The 15,774-nt window shown below is 40.0% G+C and overlaps 1 protein-coding gene across 1 annotated transcript in view; it reads right to left on the bottom strand.

Moving 5' to 3' along the window:
• The window catches only part of SULF1 (sulfatase 1), a 155,988-nt gene extending 150,603 nt beyond the window's left edge, over window positions 1–5,385 (bottom strand). The window contains exon 1 of the mRNA XM_063079110.1: window positions 5,350–5,385. The gene's annotated coding sequence lies outside the window, so the exon portion shown is untranslated. The remainder of the gene's footprint in view (window positions 1–5,349) is intronic.
• Window positions 5,386–15,774: the final 10,389 nt, after the last annotated feature.

Below are 15,774 nucleotides of genomic sequence, written 5' to 3'. Positions count from 1 at the left end.
GAGAGAGAGAGAGAGAATTCATATGAGTTTCAGGTTTTCTATTCCTAAAATGAAAGAAAAAGGCAAGACCTCCCAAATCACTTCCTGCTCTAAAATTCTATAAAGTACTGGCACATATGCCCAAATTTGATATTAGCATCCCCAGATAAGTGTGAGTGTGTGCCAGAATTTCACCTGTTGATGATATATCGGGAAGTTAAGCTTGATAGTTTAACAGCTGTACCTTCAAATTTTGGTTTGGCTTCTCTCTCTGTTAGCATGTTATTGCATTTAGCACTTGTGAATCGATGCTGTAAAGCAACTAGATGATTGAACTTAACTCTTTTAGCTTTTGCACTTGTTCAGAAACTGAGCTGCATTTTCTGGCTCTCAAACTTCATAAACTCATCAGATTTTGCTACAGAGAAATGCCATTAAAATAACACTCCTCAATGGAAAACACTAGCATCATTCATAGTCACTGAAATGCTGAAACAGTAACTGATATTTTTAAACTGTGAATTGGAGGCATTTTTTATGCTGTACACATACACGCATTTAGACAGATGTGTAAGGTAAATGTTTATTTTTCATATGCAGTTGTCCTTTCTTTAATTGCCTCCTAAAAGGGGCTTTAGTCTTATTGCAGAAGAGCATTCTGCCCTTGCTCCCTTTGCCTTGGAAAGTAATAACCGGTTCCAAACTGCTTTCCCTAAGGAGTTGTTGGAAGGTCCAAAATGTCCTCATTAGAAAACTTGCAATGAACCACACAAATCTTGCCATTGTGGATAGTGCATGCATGTGGGACTATTACTTCATGCACAATGACATGAGATCAGAAAACATGTGAACAGGAAGCCAAACCCAAGAGAGACTTGGGGGGCTTCCAGCTTTCTGTGGAGCACAGAAATGAAGCAAAATCCAGCAATACTCTGGGCTCAGGTGTCTGGGGGACTGCACAGCTGTGACCTATCCACTCTTCAAACGTTATGTAGGCAAGCACAGTGGCTCAGGCAGCACTCGGTCTGGAGTAAATCATTGTGTCAGCAAACCTAAAAAGACTGTGGTGGGTGTAGCACTTTCTTGTGAAGCCAAGACTTTAAATAAATGCCTTGAGTAACCTAAATGTGAAATGGCCAGCACCATAGAAGGAAGCTCAGTATATTCTTCATACTTTCAATTGTGCTAATGGGAATTCTCCCAAATATATCTCGCTTCTTTTTAAATAATAAATTTCCCCATGATGCAAACTCGTCTTATTCTAAAGTATATATTTGGCGATTATTTTGCATAGCTGAGATGTTAACAGTTCCTTTTTTGGGACTCTTTTTTTTAATGGTGAAAGCATTTTAGCAAAAATAGAAACATTTTTTATTATTTCAAAAGTCAAACATGATATCTAAAATTTGATGAATTTTTAGGTGAGCCATCAGAAGCTAGATGGAAGTCAGATTATAACCAAATACTACCTTTCTAAGAAGTGATAGGACTCTTTATATTTAGAGGTGGAAATAACTTCTTAAATCTGCTTTAAATGTGTTGATACAGTTCACCTACCAGAAAGAAATATTATATGACTTTGCAAGACTAGCCATGAAGTCTGGGGCTAAGCCCCTTTTGTAATAAATGGCATTTGCTCTGAAGTGTTCAGGTGGGGTAAGAACTCTGAAGTCCAGGAAATCCGATAGAGGCTTTGCCATAGAAGATTAAGTGCTCAGCATAGAAAGGGCGAAAGGGTATATGGAAACTAAGGTTATCAAGTAATCAGACCTCAAAGATTTATAAAGTCACAGCTTCCTGTCTGCTAATCAGATTGTTTTCCATTCAAGAGTATGGGAAGAACTTGCTGGTCACACCAAGGAAGGATGAAATAGTTATAGACCAAGTAATGGCCAGGTAAGAAATGATCTCTTTTGCTTTTAGTCCCTGAGTGGGTCCCCTAGCTCAAGGGAAGTGAAAAATCCCTGCTAAGAAAAGGGTTTCTTTTGGATGAGTAAGTATTAATTCTTTATGAATATATGCTTTTTATAAATAAGTATTATACTAGCACACAGATCTTTTTCCCAGTCTGATCATTTCTGAAGTCTCAGAGGAAGTAAAAATTACTGTCTCTGAGGGTACATACCTATTGTCAGGACCTCCCTAGACATGGCTTTCCTGTTGAAAAGTTAATGGGAAAACAATCCAGGGACACAAGATTAAAGCTCTGAGCCCAGTGAGCCCAGATACTGATGTTTACTGAGGGCATTAGAGCATGATAGGAAGAGCCCAGTCTTTATGTTTCTCCTCAAAATTTTAGAGAGAGAAAGATCTGACAATTAAAACTACTTTTTATTTTTACTCAGTGTTGCAGCCTAACCTCTTAGTTAGGCTGACACAACCCCAACTAACTCGATTTTCTTCTATAAATCTGTTCTTTCTCTTGTTTTATGGTATTCCAGTTTAGCTACCCAGTTGCCCAAGCCTAAAACTAATTTTACAGACATTTCCTTTTCCTTCATTCCCTTTATCCAGTCCCAAGTCCAGAATGTTCTACCTTCTAAATATCTCTGGAATCTGTGCCCTATTGACCACCTAACTGCGTAGGCCCTCAGCATTTCCCACTTGATCACTACGATTGCCTCTTAACTGGTCTCCTGGTTTATAGCATTACTACCCACAGGCCTTTGCTAGACCCACACTTCATATGGGATACTAAATGATCTATATAAAATCTTTCTAAAACGTAAATCACATCTGCTCTCCGCCTTTTCAGTGCCACACAAAGTCTTCCTGTGTCTCCCCATTGATTAAAGAGTTATCCTGAAAGTGCTGAACCTGGGCGAGTTAAGGAGCTTGTGCCAGGACGCTTCCATCATTGAGATGGTTTGCTACAAACAAACAGATAAACAAAATAGTCCATTGAACCAAACAATGTCTTAGCGATGTAGTGGGTTTACATTTGGGCCCAAACTTCTTATCTTGACGAGAACCTGTAAAACAAACTGCAGATCAGAGGCTGGTCTATGGATGAGTGTGTTTCACTAGAGTAAATAGGTCCAAATGCCTGGGCATGAAGCACCTGGATACTGATCACTGGGCACTGATCGAACCTCCAGCCTTGACTAGATTCCACATTCTGCAACTACTTGAACCAGTTCCTGTTCCAGGCTTTCTTCCACCTCCTGCTCTCTCATGCTCTTCTGTTCTGGAATGTCCTTGCACACCTCCTGCTCATCTTTGAAAACCCAGACAATCGACACTAGCTTTGTGAAAGTGCCTCTGGCTTTCACTAGGCAGAGATAACCACTCTGGCCTCAGTGCTGCCTCTTAATCCTGAACATATTTCTATTTTTGCAGATATTATACTGTTATGAAAATAATTTGTGGGCCGACCCTGTGGTGCACTCGGGAGAGTGCTGCGCTTGAGAGTGCAGAGGCGCTCCCGCTGTGGGTTCGTATCCTATATAGGACTGGCCGGTGCGCTCACTGGCTGAGCGCGGTGCGGGTGACACCACGCCAAGGGTTGTGTTCCCCTTACCGGTCACAAAAAGACCAAAAAAAAAAAAAAAAATCTGTTGTTTTGTCTCCTCAGACTATGAACTGTTCCAGGGCAGTATGTTAACCTTATTTACCTTTGTATCACTAGTGCTCAGCATAGCATGCAATACATAGTAGATGCTCAATAAATGAATGAATTGAAAGAGGAAAAAAAAATAGAGTAAGTAGAAAAGTATTATTTCCTTTTAGTCCTTTCAATAATCCTCTCCTTGGGGTAAGTAGTATTGGTCTTATTTCATGGATGTGAAATCAGAGGCTGAAAATCTTAAAGATCTTGCCACCAGTCATATAACCAAGTCCTAATGGCCAAACCAAGCCTCAAATCCAGATCTCTTCAAAGTGTGTGTTCTTTTTACCATGAGTGAGCATGCCTTTGAGGCTAATGTTGAGATTATGTGGCTGATCTTTGTAATCAAATTAGCCAGAGTATAGAATTTAGTGTTGACAGATCACTTTCAAATTTAGGGGTAAAAGCAACTAGGATACAGTCTCATTTTTCAACTTTAATTATGCCTTGGAATTTCTTGGGAGCCACAGAGAATTCTAAGTGGAAATGTCATCTAAACAGAATCTTAAAAATAGACATATTTTATATTGTTTTTCATGTTTATTGAATAAATAAAAAATAGCTCTATTGCATTCTGAAATTTGATAGGAAATTTCTCCACTTGGTCTATTTTGGATATTATAATATCCTGTAAAATACTGAGTACTAGATAGATACAACAAATGTAAGAATTCAGGATAATTAGGCATATATATATATATATATACACATACACACTAAAACACACATATTATATATGGTCTTCACATCTGTTTATCTAGATATAAAGACAGTCAAGCTCAAGGGATTAATCACAGCACTTATGGCATTAAAAGTGAGAGGCCTTGCTTTTTTCTACATTATTACCAATTTATATTTCTTAGTTTTCTTGCCTGAAATATTATTAAGGCAATAATTTTCTATGTCTTATAGTACGCCAAGTTATAATCATGATTTTATAAATGCAAATTGTACAATTACCCAAAATAGAACTTTATTTTCTTGGATTGTTCAATTAGCAAATCATAGTTTCTAACTGTTCGGAAGTCATATCTTTCTTAGTGTTATTCCAGGATTTTAAATTTGCCTTTTGGTGAGGTGCAATTTCTCAAAGCAAAGAACATCATTCCTGAGAAGAACACTCTGTTAATTCAGCATTCTTTATAGGAATGTAGTTTAATAACAGGGTTTTGCCAGTGCTTAAGAAGTTACTGTCCGTGTCACTTTAGTATTAGACCCTTTAGCTATGCAGTGAAAAATTCAATAAAAATTCACGTGTCCACTAAAGTTACAGTGTTTTGTATAGTTTACACAAGCCAGTGCAAGCTTCTAGGCTGCACTGAAGGATGGGATTTATTTCATAGTGTGAAAAGAAACTTTCAACAATTATATCTGAATGAAATTGAGTACCCAAGGCGATCAAAGTTGTCGCATCTTTCTCGTTCCCTAGCAAGCCAGGTGAATAACCAGGGCTCCCCTCTAGGGCGAGGAGACGTGTGAGAACAGCCGGACATGACCAGGATGCTTTCAAAGTGGCCAGTTTCAGCACTCTGCCTGGGTGCTATTTTGTTAAGTGAATGATCAGCTGAAATCTCTTTCCCTTCCTATTATCCTTAGGAGGGACCAAACTGGGTGGGGAATTTTGGCCAGAAACGTACTTTCAATCATCTAGGAATCTGAACGAGGGAAACGATTCTCATGAACACATACCATGAAATATACGAGGGAAGGAAGGAAAGTTTACCATCTTCCTTTGTAAAGCAATAGCAGAGCATCATACTTACAAACGCCGCCTTCAAAATCTTCTCTAGAGAAAAAGCTCTGGGAGCAGGGAGGAGGCAGAGGAGCAGAGATAAGGTGGCAGCGGGACTTCCTTCCTCCCCGTGAGGGGTGAGTCATTGGTCCGTATCTCCCCTGACCTCCCAGGCGCGCCGGGAGCGGGGCAGGCCCCGGGCTGTGATCGGCGCTGAGCGGGCTCCCGGCCTGCGCGCCTCGGTGCCCTGGGTGGGTTTGCTGTCTGCCGCCACCGCCGCGCGACCTGACTCCGGCCCCGGGACGCAGCGGGGACCGCCTGCGGAGGGCTCGCAGGACGACGAGGGTTATATAAGCCCGCGCATTGCTATCATCACACACCCCCGTACAACCAGCGCTGCCAGACAAACAAAAGGCAGTTCCAAGAAGAGGAGGAGCAGAGGCAGAAGTCACACTGGGGGTGAATTTCGGGACACCGCTGAACCGACTAAGGAAAAAAAAAAAAAAAAAAAAGGCAGCTCAGTCCGCGCGTGCAAACCTCGGCAGCAAGGCGCGCGCCGCAGCGGGCCGGCGGGGAGCGCCGGTGCCAGGACCGAGTGCAGGAGGAAGATGTGGGATCTGGCAAGCCAGGCGTGCCAGAGACCAAGTGCTTAGTAAACACGGATCTGCCTCAGCGCGGACCAGGTGCTTGGGCTGCCTGTCTTCACTCCTGGTCTCTTGTTTTCCTAATGATGACTTGCAAGGAGTTCTCTGTGCCCTGCCCAACCCTCTATTTTAAGCGTCTCTGGGTGTCTACTCTTTTCTCTGCGGGAGCAATAAACGCAGCCAGAGGGTGCTTTACGCCAGAGCCTGGGTCATCTGAGAAAGTTCTGATTTCATCCGAGCCCCGAGCTTCCCTGCCAACCCCCACCTCCCAACTTGCTACTTGTATTTCCTCTAAATTATTATTATCCTGCCCTGCCCCTGGCACTGCTCCCCAACATGTAAAGAAATGCCTCATCCTGGCATTCAAAGTCCACAATTTTTGTCTCCACACTAATTTCCCACTTCCCATCCCGTCCTCCTGCCTCACCTACTCCCCAGCACATTAGAATATGAATCATTCTCTAAAGATGGCCTTTCGGTTCCTGCATTCCCTGTCCTTACTCACATCCCCTCCTCAGCATGCAATATCCTCACCCTCATTTCCTTCAAGGCTCAGCTCAAATGCCCACAAAAGCTTTCCCGAATTTTCCCTTTTCTTCCTGTTGACTCTGCTTCTCTGCTGTGGTTCCCGATGATTGTATGTCTTCATAGGTTTGGGACCTTGTGGCCTAGCGCAGGACCCTGCATAAAGTAGGTGCCTAGTGAGTGTTTATTGAATGTGACTGACACTTGACCCCATCTTACCTGCGCCATCACCCAAGTGGGCTTAGGTGAGAGCCACCACTTGGGTGATGGAATATTGATGTTTGCAGAGATGTGCACTAGTTTCATGAGGGTTAATGGTAACCCCCTACTTTTGTATATGTTTGGAAATTTTTATAAGTTAAAAAAAAAGAAAGCTTTTATAAAACATGGAGGGGAGGCAGCTAAATTTCATCCGAGTCAGCTTCCTTTAGGACGTAAGTTTGTAGGAAAACAGGTATGCTAGTATCTGTTGAGCCTCTGCTACTGCACATTAGAGGACCTATAAAGTGGAGCTTATTTTACAGGATGCCAAGAAAATTCCCCAAAGGTGAGATTTTCAGAAATCACCGACTTCTGGGATGCATTTTACGGGGCAACTCCTCCACTTTTGAAAGAATGCGGGCCATCACAACACCAGCTCAACAAAGGAGCAACAGCTCTCTGGTGAATTGTTTTATGATATGGGGTAAAATACAGAACACGAGCTGTCAGATACTGAATTTCTCGTGGCTTTGTATTAAAGTGTTCTTAATGACATTTCTCCTGTTATTCTTTGGGAAAAAGCAACAAACTTTAAATTCCATCTGTGGTGGTTGGATTGGCCATGGTGTCATTTAAGAGATTTGGGGGTGTGTCTGCACAGTACATGCTCTCATGTTCAGTGAATTAGAAGAATTTTCCCACCTCCACTAATTTGGAACAATCAAAACCAACTCAGGATCTGAAGAATTTAGCCTCAAGTTCTGGGGGATTTGGCTTCAGGAATGACAGAGGTCTCACCGCAATCTAGTAGCTCAAAGTGTGGACGCTTCCCCCACCTGGTTCTGCTCAGGACAGGGCCATAACCTTTATTTTATTATCTGCCACCTGTGAGTCCCCACTAGATTTCAGTCTCCGGGCTAGCTGCTTCACAGGCATTCTTAACCTAGCCATCATCCTAAAATAAAACTATTTTTATCCTCACTTTACAGATGGGAAAAATGTCTGGTCGTACAGCTTAGAAAGTGAGAGAACTAGTGTTTGATCCTAATTCTGTCTGACTCCATAGTCTATAATTTTTCCATTCTGCTGAAAGCTGGAAGGATGTCATCTCATTTGCTAGTTGTCAAACTGGGTTCCCTGGAGCTCTAGGTTTTCTGGGAGGTACTTCAGGAACCTTGGTGGTGTGTGGGAAGGGGACAAATGTAAAGGGGAGGCCAGGTGGATTCAGTTTGAGCTTCGCTCATGGGATTCAATCAAAGAAGCATCATTTCTTTTTTATAGAGTGACTTTAGATTTTGTTTGCAGCAAGTTTTGCTCCTAAAAAAATATTTAAAAACTCTTGATCTGTTTAACTTCCTCATTAAAAAGGTAAGAAACTTGAGGTCCAGAGTTGGCCTTGCCCAAGATTTTGTAACTAAGAGTGACAAGCCCAGCATTAACTTGAGATGTCCAGGCTCTGCCTGAAACACTGGCCTCCCAGTGTCTTTTACCTTCTCATTTTTTAAATCACAGGGAAAGTGGGAGAGTCTGTAGTAAGGCTACGTAAGCTCTCTGACCTGATTGTGTATCCTGACAGTATTCTCTTTGAAAAACGGAAGGCCAGAATACCTTCACGTTGGCAAGCTAGACTATTTTTTTAGCCCTTTGGCTATAAATCTAAAGTTAGTCAACATTTACCTTGTGTCAAATTAAAATTAAACAAAGGGTTAAATATGTAATTTGTCTGGATGATTTAGGACTTTCCTCCTTTTCTGATTCAAATCAAAGTGAGTAGTGAAGGATACTTGTGCAGGAGTCATTTAGCTAATTATATGGTCTTGGCCTTGAGAGTACTCTTGCTAGAAAAACTTTTTAAACACCTGTGTTTGTCACCATAGTCAATCTAGTAAAAAATGACCCTTTTCACATGAAACACAATCGGTGTGGGAAAAGACATTATTCTTGGAGAGATCAGGTATGGTCAAGACAACACGAGTCTAATATGAGTTGGCATAATTTGTATGGACTGGCTTGTAAGGCCTAAAATTTCACGTGCTGCCTTGACAACTTTGAGCACTAGCAGGCCACTGAGTTCCCCTGGGCCCCTGATAAGCCCCCACACTCAGCAGGAAAGACTCCCCACCCGGCTTGTTCCCCTATCAGCTGCACCAGCCACACTCCACCTGGTCCTCAGCACTGCCAGCCCATGGAATTATTCCAACAAGCCAATTTCATCTTTCCCTGGAAACCGTGGGCACCCCACCCACTTGATACTACAAAGCCTGCCCCCCACAGCCTCCACTGCCTTACTTTGTCCCTGAGTGCAGTTCCCATGTGGCCCTGCATGGCATGTGGTGTTGGGTTGTGACCATATGACTAATTCACTGCTTTTGATCTCCTCTGTTCAGTGTCAGGTGTCATGTGTTCAGCCATCCCCAAAACCATAGGGTGGGAGTCCCTCCTTCACCAATGGGTTAAGAGGAGGTGAACAAAACAATGACCAGCCATTAGTACTAATACTAAATGGAATTTTCACAGAGAACTAGTGCCAAATATCCTGTCTTTTGGAGTTTTTCTGTCTGTCTATTTGCAAATAGAAATGAATTTTAACGGAAATTATGTCAGCCAGAACTGACCTTTATTAATTTTAAGGCCCCTAAGCTTTCCCATCTGCTCTTTTTAATTTTTGTCATTCTCTCCTGGAGATTTTTGGGAGCAATAACACTGTTCTTTTTCCCAAGATGACTTAACTACAGTCCTGCCTAAAGGCAAAGAAATAAAAAGATGGCCCTTCCATTCCTGTCATTTAAATCTTTACTAACTGCATTCTTTCAGTAAAATGTAGCAAAAAGAATTTTTCTCATCACCACAGACAAGAGAGTATAATAAACACATCTTTTTTCCATCTGACACATCCTAATATTAATATATTTGCAGATTCTCAGCCCTAGAAATAAAGCTTTAGATGTAATTTCTTTTTCTATTCATGAGATTTACAACAGGAAGGTCATGTTTATACTAGACTTTGGTTTGAAATTAATCTTCTTTTCTCCTTGGCATTTCTATAGAATCCAGGCACTTCATTATTTAGTCATTTCCAAATATTAAATACTTGTCATTCTTGAACAACGATCTAATCTTCCCTTTATGGGTGGAGAAACTGATTTGTGGAACTTACAAATCACTGCCAGGACAAAGATCACTCTAAAGGTTATGGCTACAAATGCTTTCCTCCATGCATTCTTAGATTACAAAAGGATAAATGTAAATTGTTTCATAAGCAGCGTGTATGACATCTTCCAACCATGAGAAACTATTAATTAAAAGCTCATATGCATTCCACCTGATGAGAGAAACTTTATGGAGTAAATAAATATGTTTAAACCCTGCAACCAACCTCAACACTGAGGCTATAACCACTTCCCCTCTCTTCCAGATTGTGCCCCATACAGATCAAAATATATTCTTGGTTCAGTTGAACAAGGGTTCATTTAAACCACATCTGTTGCTCATCAAACCTCTATTTTAGGAGTGGGGAATTCTTTTTCAGAGATAGATTCTGTCTGGAAGGTCTTATGGCAACAAATAGTCCTCATTAAATTTCACAACATTTAACCAACATACATACAGTACTCGCTTTTATGTGATTATAGAATCCAGGCAAAACTCTGCACCCCCACTTCAAAGGATTCCTCACTTGACTAATTCTAAAGAGTAAATTGATTTTCTCATCATTTGTTGTGTTAGACAATAGAAAGGCTGACGCAGCAACATTGCTAAAATGACAGCTCATTTCTGTTCAAGGGGAAGGAATTTGTGTTAATATTCTTAATGACTGGCATCTTTATGAGAAATGTGAAATCATTTATCCTTAGCAATAACCTGACTAGGATTAAAAAGTACTTGGTACTTAGAACGGAAGTAATCTGTCAGGAAAAATGATTTAGACTGATGCAAACTAACTGAATAAATCGGCTTTCTGTAGCTTCCTAATTACAGTGTGTATATTCAAGTTTGTTAAAATCAGTTTGAACTGAAGAAGATCTGGAAAGGATCTTTCAAGAGGTGAACTGACATTCTGTTGGAGGAAAAGATAACACATTTATCGGATAAATTCCTTTGACATTTACTAAGAATTTCTGGAAATGATTTAAGAAGCAAGGACATGTAAATCAAGGGAAAACACAGTAAGTGTGTATGTATCTTGCTCGTTCAGAATAACGGTGGTAATACTTCTTGGAAATACTGAGCAGTGTATTCATTGTGATGCCCTAGATTCTAATAACCGATAATGTTTTCCATGGGGGGTTGTTCCAACCCTCTCAGGGCTGGCTTGGGCATGAGCCCACGGGACAAGTCTGGGAGAGGTGAGCACTTGGGTTAGTACTTAACAAGCTATGTATAGATTTGTCTGTGTATTCTGCAGGAGTGTTGTTCCACTCCTAATAAGCATGGTGTTGAACACCAGTTAACAAGTTTTTATTGGAATCTCAGTCTTCTCTTCCTCTCCAGCTTCACAGTAAAACTTCTTTTGCTCTTTACCAAAAACCCTAGTAAATTGTTGGAAGAAGCACTTTACCAGCTTAGGAAATTTAATTAGTATGGAAAAAAAGGTGTAAATTGCAGGAAGATGTAAGCTGCCTCCATGTAATTAATGACTGTGTTATATTGTTTAGCACTCATACAGAATTTTCTTTTGAGAAACTGTGTGGATTTTTTTGAGACTTGGGTCCAAATCCTAGCTCTACAAGTGTGGATTCCCCCCGCCCCCCTTTCCTTTACTTAGAACCAGAGTGAATAGCATAGGTATAACAAAGTCCAAAAGTGAATAGCATGTCTAAGTGGTAGGGATACAGTATCATTCAGTTTCTCTTTCCTTTTCTGACAGTCTTGTAGGGTGTGAATGTCCTAAGCACTATTAGTTCAATATTATTTTCCCCAAGTGAGCAAAAAATGTACTCCCTTTTCAGGGAGCAGTAGCCAAGGGGTGACCTTGATAGTTGTCCAGTTTTCTGTGTTTAAATACAAATATTAAATGATATAAAGGCAAAAACAATAGGGATCTCTTTAAAAGGACAGTGATTGATAATAACCTGAATGTTATTGTTGTGACTTCAGCCCTGAGGACAAACAGTCACTCGGGGGATCATAAACTCAAAATGTTGGGGTTGATGTTAGAAATTTTAAGAAAGTCTTTGCTAGAAAACAGTGGATTAGAGAAACACAGAAACAAACGAACATCGCCCAACAAATTCAGTATGTGTCAAATCCAGTTTTAACCTCATCTTTGTGTAAACAGGTAGAGGCATACACTACAAATGCAAAACTATACATGCCAGAGAGCAGGAGCTGGGGAAAGCCAGGGAGCAGAGACTGGGCAGAGAGGGTGAAGAGGGAGCAGGAGTTGTGGGGACTGGGCGCTGAATGCGAGCTGACTGCAGAGGTTGCAGCCTCTGAGAGGTGCTGATGAGGACGTGCTGAGACCTAGACAGGAAAGAGTCTCATTCTGCAGAATCTGCAAGGAACCCAGTCTGGGGCTGGAGGGTGCATTAGTGAGAAGTGCTGAGGCTAAAGAGAGAGCCTGAGGCAAGGATGATGGACAGAAAGGGGAGTGATGACGGGCAGCACCTGAAGGGAACTGCTTTAAGGCTTTAAACCATGCTAAGCTGAGTAACCTGAGCCCCGACGTGTGATTGACTCTAGTGAACGCAGTTTTTACCTTGAAATTCCCTTACACTGCAGTAAAGTTAAGCTGTGTGAGTAAGGTGTCTATGTGCTGTGCTGCAGTGCACAGGGTAGGACTGGGGTGGTGTCTGAGCTCATGTCTTCCCTCTGACTGGTCCCTTCCTGAATCATTGCCCAGTGGGCTGCTGTAAGGGGTGCCTCAGAAAGGTGGCTGTGTATCCTCCCCTGTGACCATGGTCTTTGCCAGAGCCTTCATCTCTTTTTATCCTAACTGGTCATAGCAAAGGGAAAAATCGTGAAATCCAACCAGTGGTGAGCCTGGGCATCGCTTTTTGTCTTACGGACAAGAGATGGTAATATAAAAGAGGTTATCCAGACAGTCAAAGGCCACATCTGTCAGATTATAGAAAGAGCAGTTCAGCTTTCCAAGGGCTCACTTAAAAATCACTTAAGAGTGAAATTTGTTTTCTCTCTCTCTCTTTTTTTTTCTGGCTTTGGAAACTATTCTTTGCTGTAAAGCTGAGGTTTAGTGACTGAGCCAACTTAATATTTTAGGTCTTGTGTTTAAGTATTTACATCATGCTGTCTTAAAATGTTTTTAATAGAGAACTCTAAACATCATTCATTCATTAGCAAACATTTATTGAATGCTCCATGTGTGCCAGGGGCTGCTGTTGATGCAGATAAGCTGGGGTACCTGCCGTATCATACATATGCCTTTCCATACAAACTATGTCCTCAGGAAGAAGTCTATCAACTGCAGAATTGAAAAAAATTACTAAATATTTGGGGGAAAAATTGGTTAAAATATCAACTGAGCTTAAAAGAAAAAGAGAAAATGTGGAATAAGGCCTATTTAGCTAAGGGTAGCCAGTCCGGAGTCAGATCGCCTGGGTCCATCTCCTGCTTTGGTCCCTACAGGTCGATAGAGAGGATCAAGTTAGTCAAGTTGTCAGAGGCTGATTCTTTGTTTGTAAGATGGGGGCCACAATAATTCTATGTCATAGAGATATTGAAAAATTAAATTAGGTAATGTATGTAGAGCACTTACTTATACACACATGGTAAGTAGGTGCTTAGTAAATCTTAGCTATTATTGTTATATATAACAAAGTAAAACATAGCATCTTTCTCAGTCATTTTGTTATGTTTTGTTATGTTCTTTAAGGCAATGTAATTTTCCCTTGCCAAATGCAACATAAGCCCTAGAAGTTTTAGGTGTGTTCATTAGGAGTATGAAAAAGCATTGCAACGTTAAAAGGATATCCTGGAAATAGCACTGTTTCTAGAATTTAGGATGAAGGTATTGTTTAGATTCTGTCATTTAGTAGCTATGAACATCAATGGTACAAGTAACCTTCACAGCTTGTTTCTTAGTCTGTAAAATGGGTTCAACAATGCCTGTCCTATACTTCGTCTGAAACACTATGAAGGTCAAATGAAATAAGGTTGGTGAAAATGCTACACAATGGGTGATATGATGTACAGATAAAAGTTATTATTAAATCATACTCATGAGTTTTCCCTGGGCTTTCGTTCTTGTTATTGATGACTGATTGGCAAAAGTTGTTGTTGTGCTTTATAAAAACTTTAAGTGAAAATTACTTTTCAGTTCATAGAGATAGGTTAAAGGTTTGGAGTAAGTTTGAAGAAATAGAAGACCTGAATTCTAGTTTTTCACTTTGCCTCCAATCAGCTCTGTTTGTTTGCCAATTAGTTAGCTCCCCTGTTTCTGTGTCTCTTTTTAAAAGATTTGTATTTGAAAATAATTTCAAACATATGGAAAAGTTCTAAGAATAGTAGAAAGAACACTTGCATACCAGTTACCCAGATTCATTTATAGTTAACAATTTGCCCTAATTGCTTGCTTTATCAATTTCACTCATATGTATATATCTCTATCTCTATCTATCTATCTATCTATCTATCTATCTATCTATCTATCTATCTATCTATCTATCTATCTATCTATCTAATCTCCACTGGATAGGCTTAGTTGAAAATAGTATGAACAAAGTATTCTTATAAACCAAAGAAATAAGTTTCCATAAAATCCTTCAGCATTCACTGTATTAAGGTTTAGCTATACAAAAAATAGATAATTACTCTGCCACATTAGCTTCACATTCTCAACAGAATTTACCATTTCATTAGAAGTTGTAATACTGGTAAGCCTGATGCTTTTATCATTCTAACCAGATTTGCAATCGCATTCTCCAGTGGGTTGAAATATGACCAATAACCTAAAAATATGAATGAAAATGCTTTTTCCTATGACATACTTCTTTCATTGTTCTGAAAATCATACTGACTTCCTTTAGATACTTATAACAACAAAAAATCTAGAACGTGTTTTAAAAACAAAACCATTTTCCAAGAAGTCAAAACCACACTGATGTATTCTAAATTAATCTTATTTTGAATTATTAAATTGTTATTCCTTATGGTGCAAAATGAAAAGTTTAATTTAATGGCTATGAAATAATTTTATAATAATAATGATTAATTTTACTTCCTTTACAAATAATTCAGCTTTAAGCATAAATCATACAGATGCATAATTGTACATACAGTCTTGTAATTTATTAAGCTACAACGAATATTGCTCTCACATTTCTCTTAGGAAAATTCCAGTTCCTGAGGAAGTATGTCAGAGGTTTATTTTTCAGTGAGGTGGTGTTACTGAGGGACAGTTCAACTGTTCTAATGCAACAGGTTTCCCTAATATTGAGAAAACGTGATACATTTGGAATCACTTAAAGTATGGAGCAGTGAAATAGGAGTTGACGACATGAGTCCTGACACTAATTACTTCACTCAGTAGGTCTTCAGACTCAGGCAAATGGCGTGTTGTCTCTCAGATTCAGTTTTCCGGTGTGCAGAAATGGCGCATCTGCTTTGCTTAGCCAAATATTGCAAGTTGCAATGATTTAAGTTAAGTAAAATGTTGCAAAGGAGTGATGGTGGTTAATAGTGTCACCTTCATTTGGGTAGTACTCTTTTGCCATAAGTTAAAAAATGCCTTTACAAAGAAGGTTCTCTATAATAAAGCTACATACTTTCAGATCATCCAACAGTGCTTGGTTATTTCCATTAGAATGGATTTTCCACAAGGAATATACCTGAAAAATAAATGCTTTTTCTTGTATTTGTTCCCATCCTGACCATTCTTTACTGTGCCTGATCATTCACCATAGCACTCAGCAGGGGAATCCATGGTCAAAAAGAAAGCCTAACATTCTTGTTATGTCTTCATGTGAATTGCACATTTGAACTCATGTTAGTCCTGGTAGAATTTCACTGACTTGCACTTTTTAAAAAGGTAAAGCCTGACTTGTAGAACTCTCTCTGGTAAGAATGAGTTTTGTGATTTTAAGCAGTCTCTTGGCAAATCCAGTCCTGTGTATTCTTGGATGTCAAAT

This window comes from Cynocephalus volans, chromosome 15 (genome assembly GCF_027409185.1).
Source record: "Cynocephalus volans isolate mCynVol1 chromosome 15, mCynVol1.pri, whole genome shotgun sequence".
Classification (NCBI taxonomy): Eukaryota; Metazoa; Chordata; class Mammalia; order Dermoptera; family Cynocephalidae; genus Cynocephalus; species Cynocephalus volans.
Note: the sequence above shows the minus strand (reverse complement) of the source record. Positions and strands in the feature narration are given on the sequence as shown.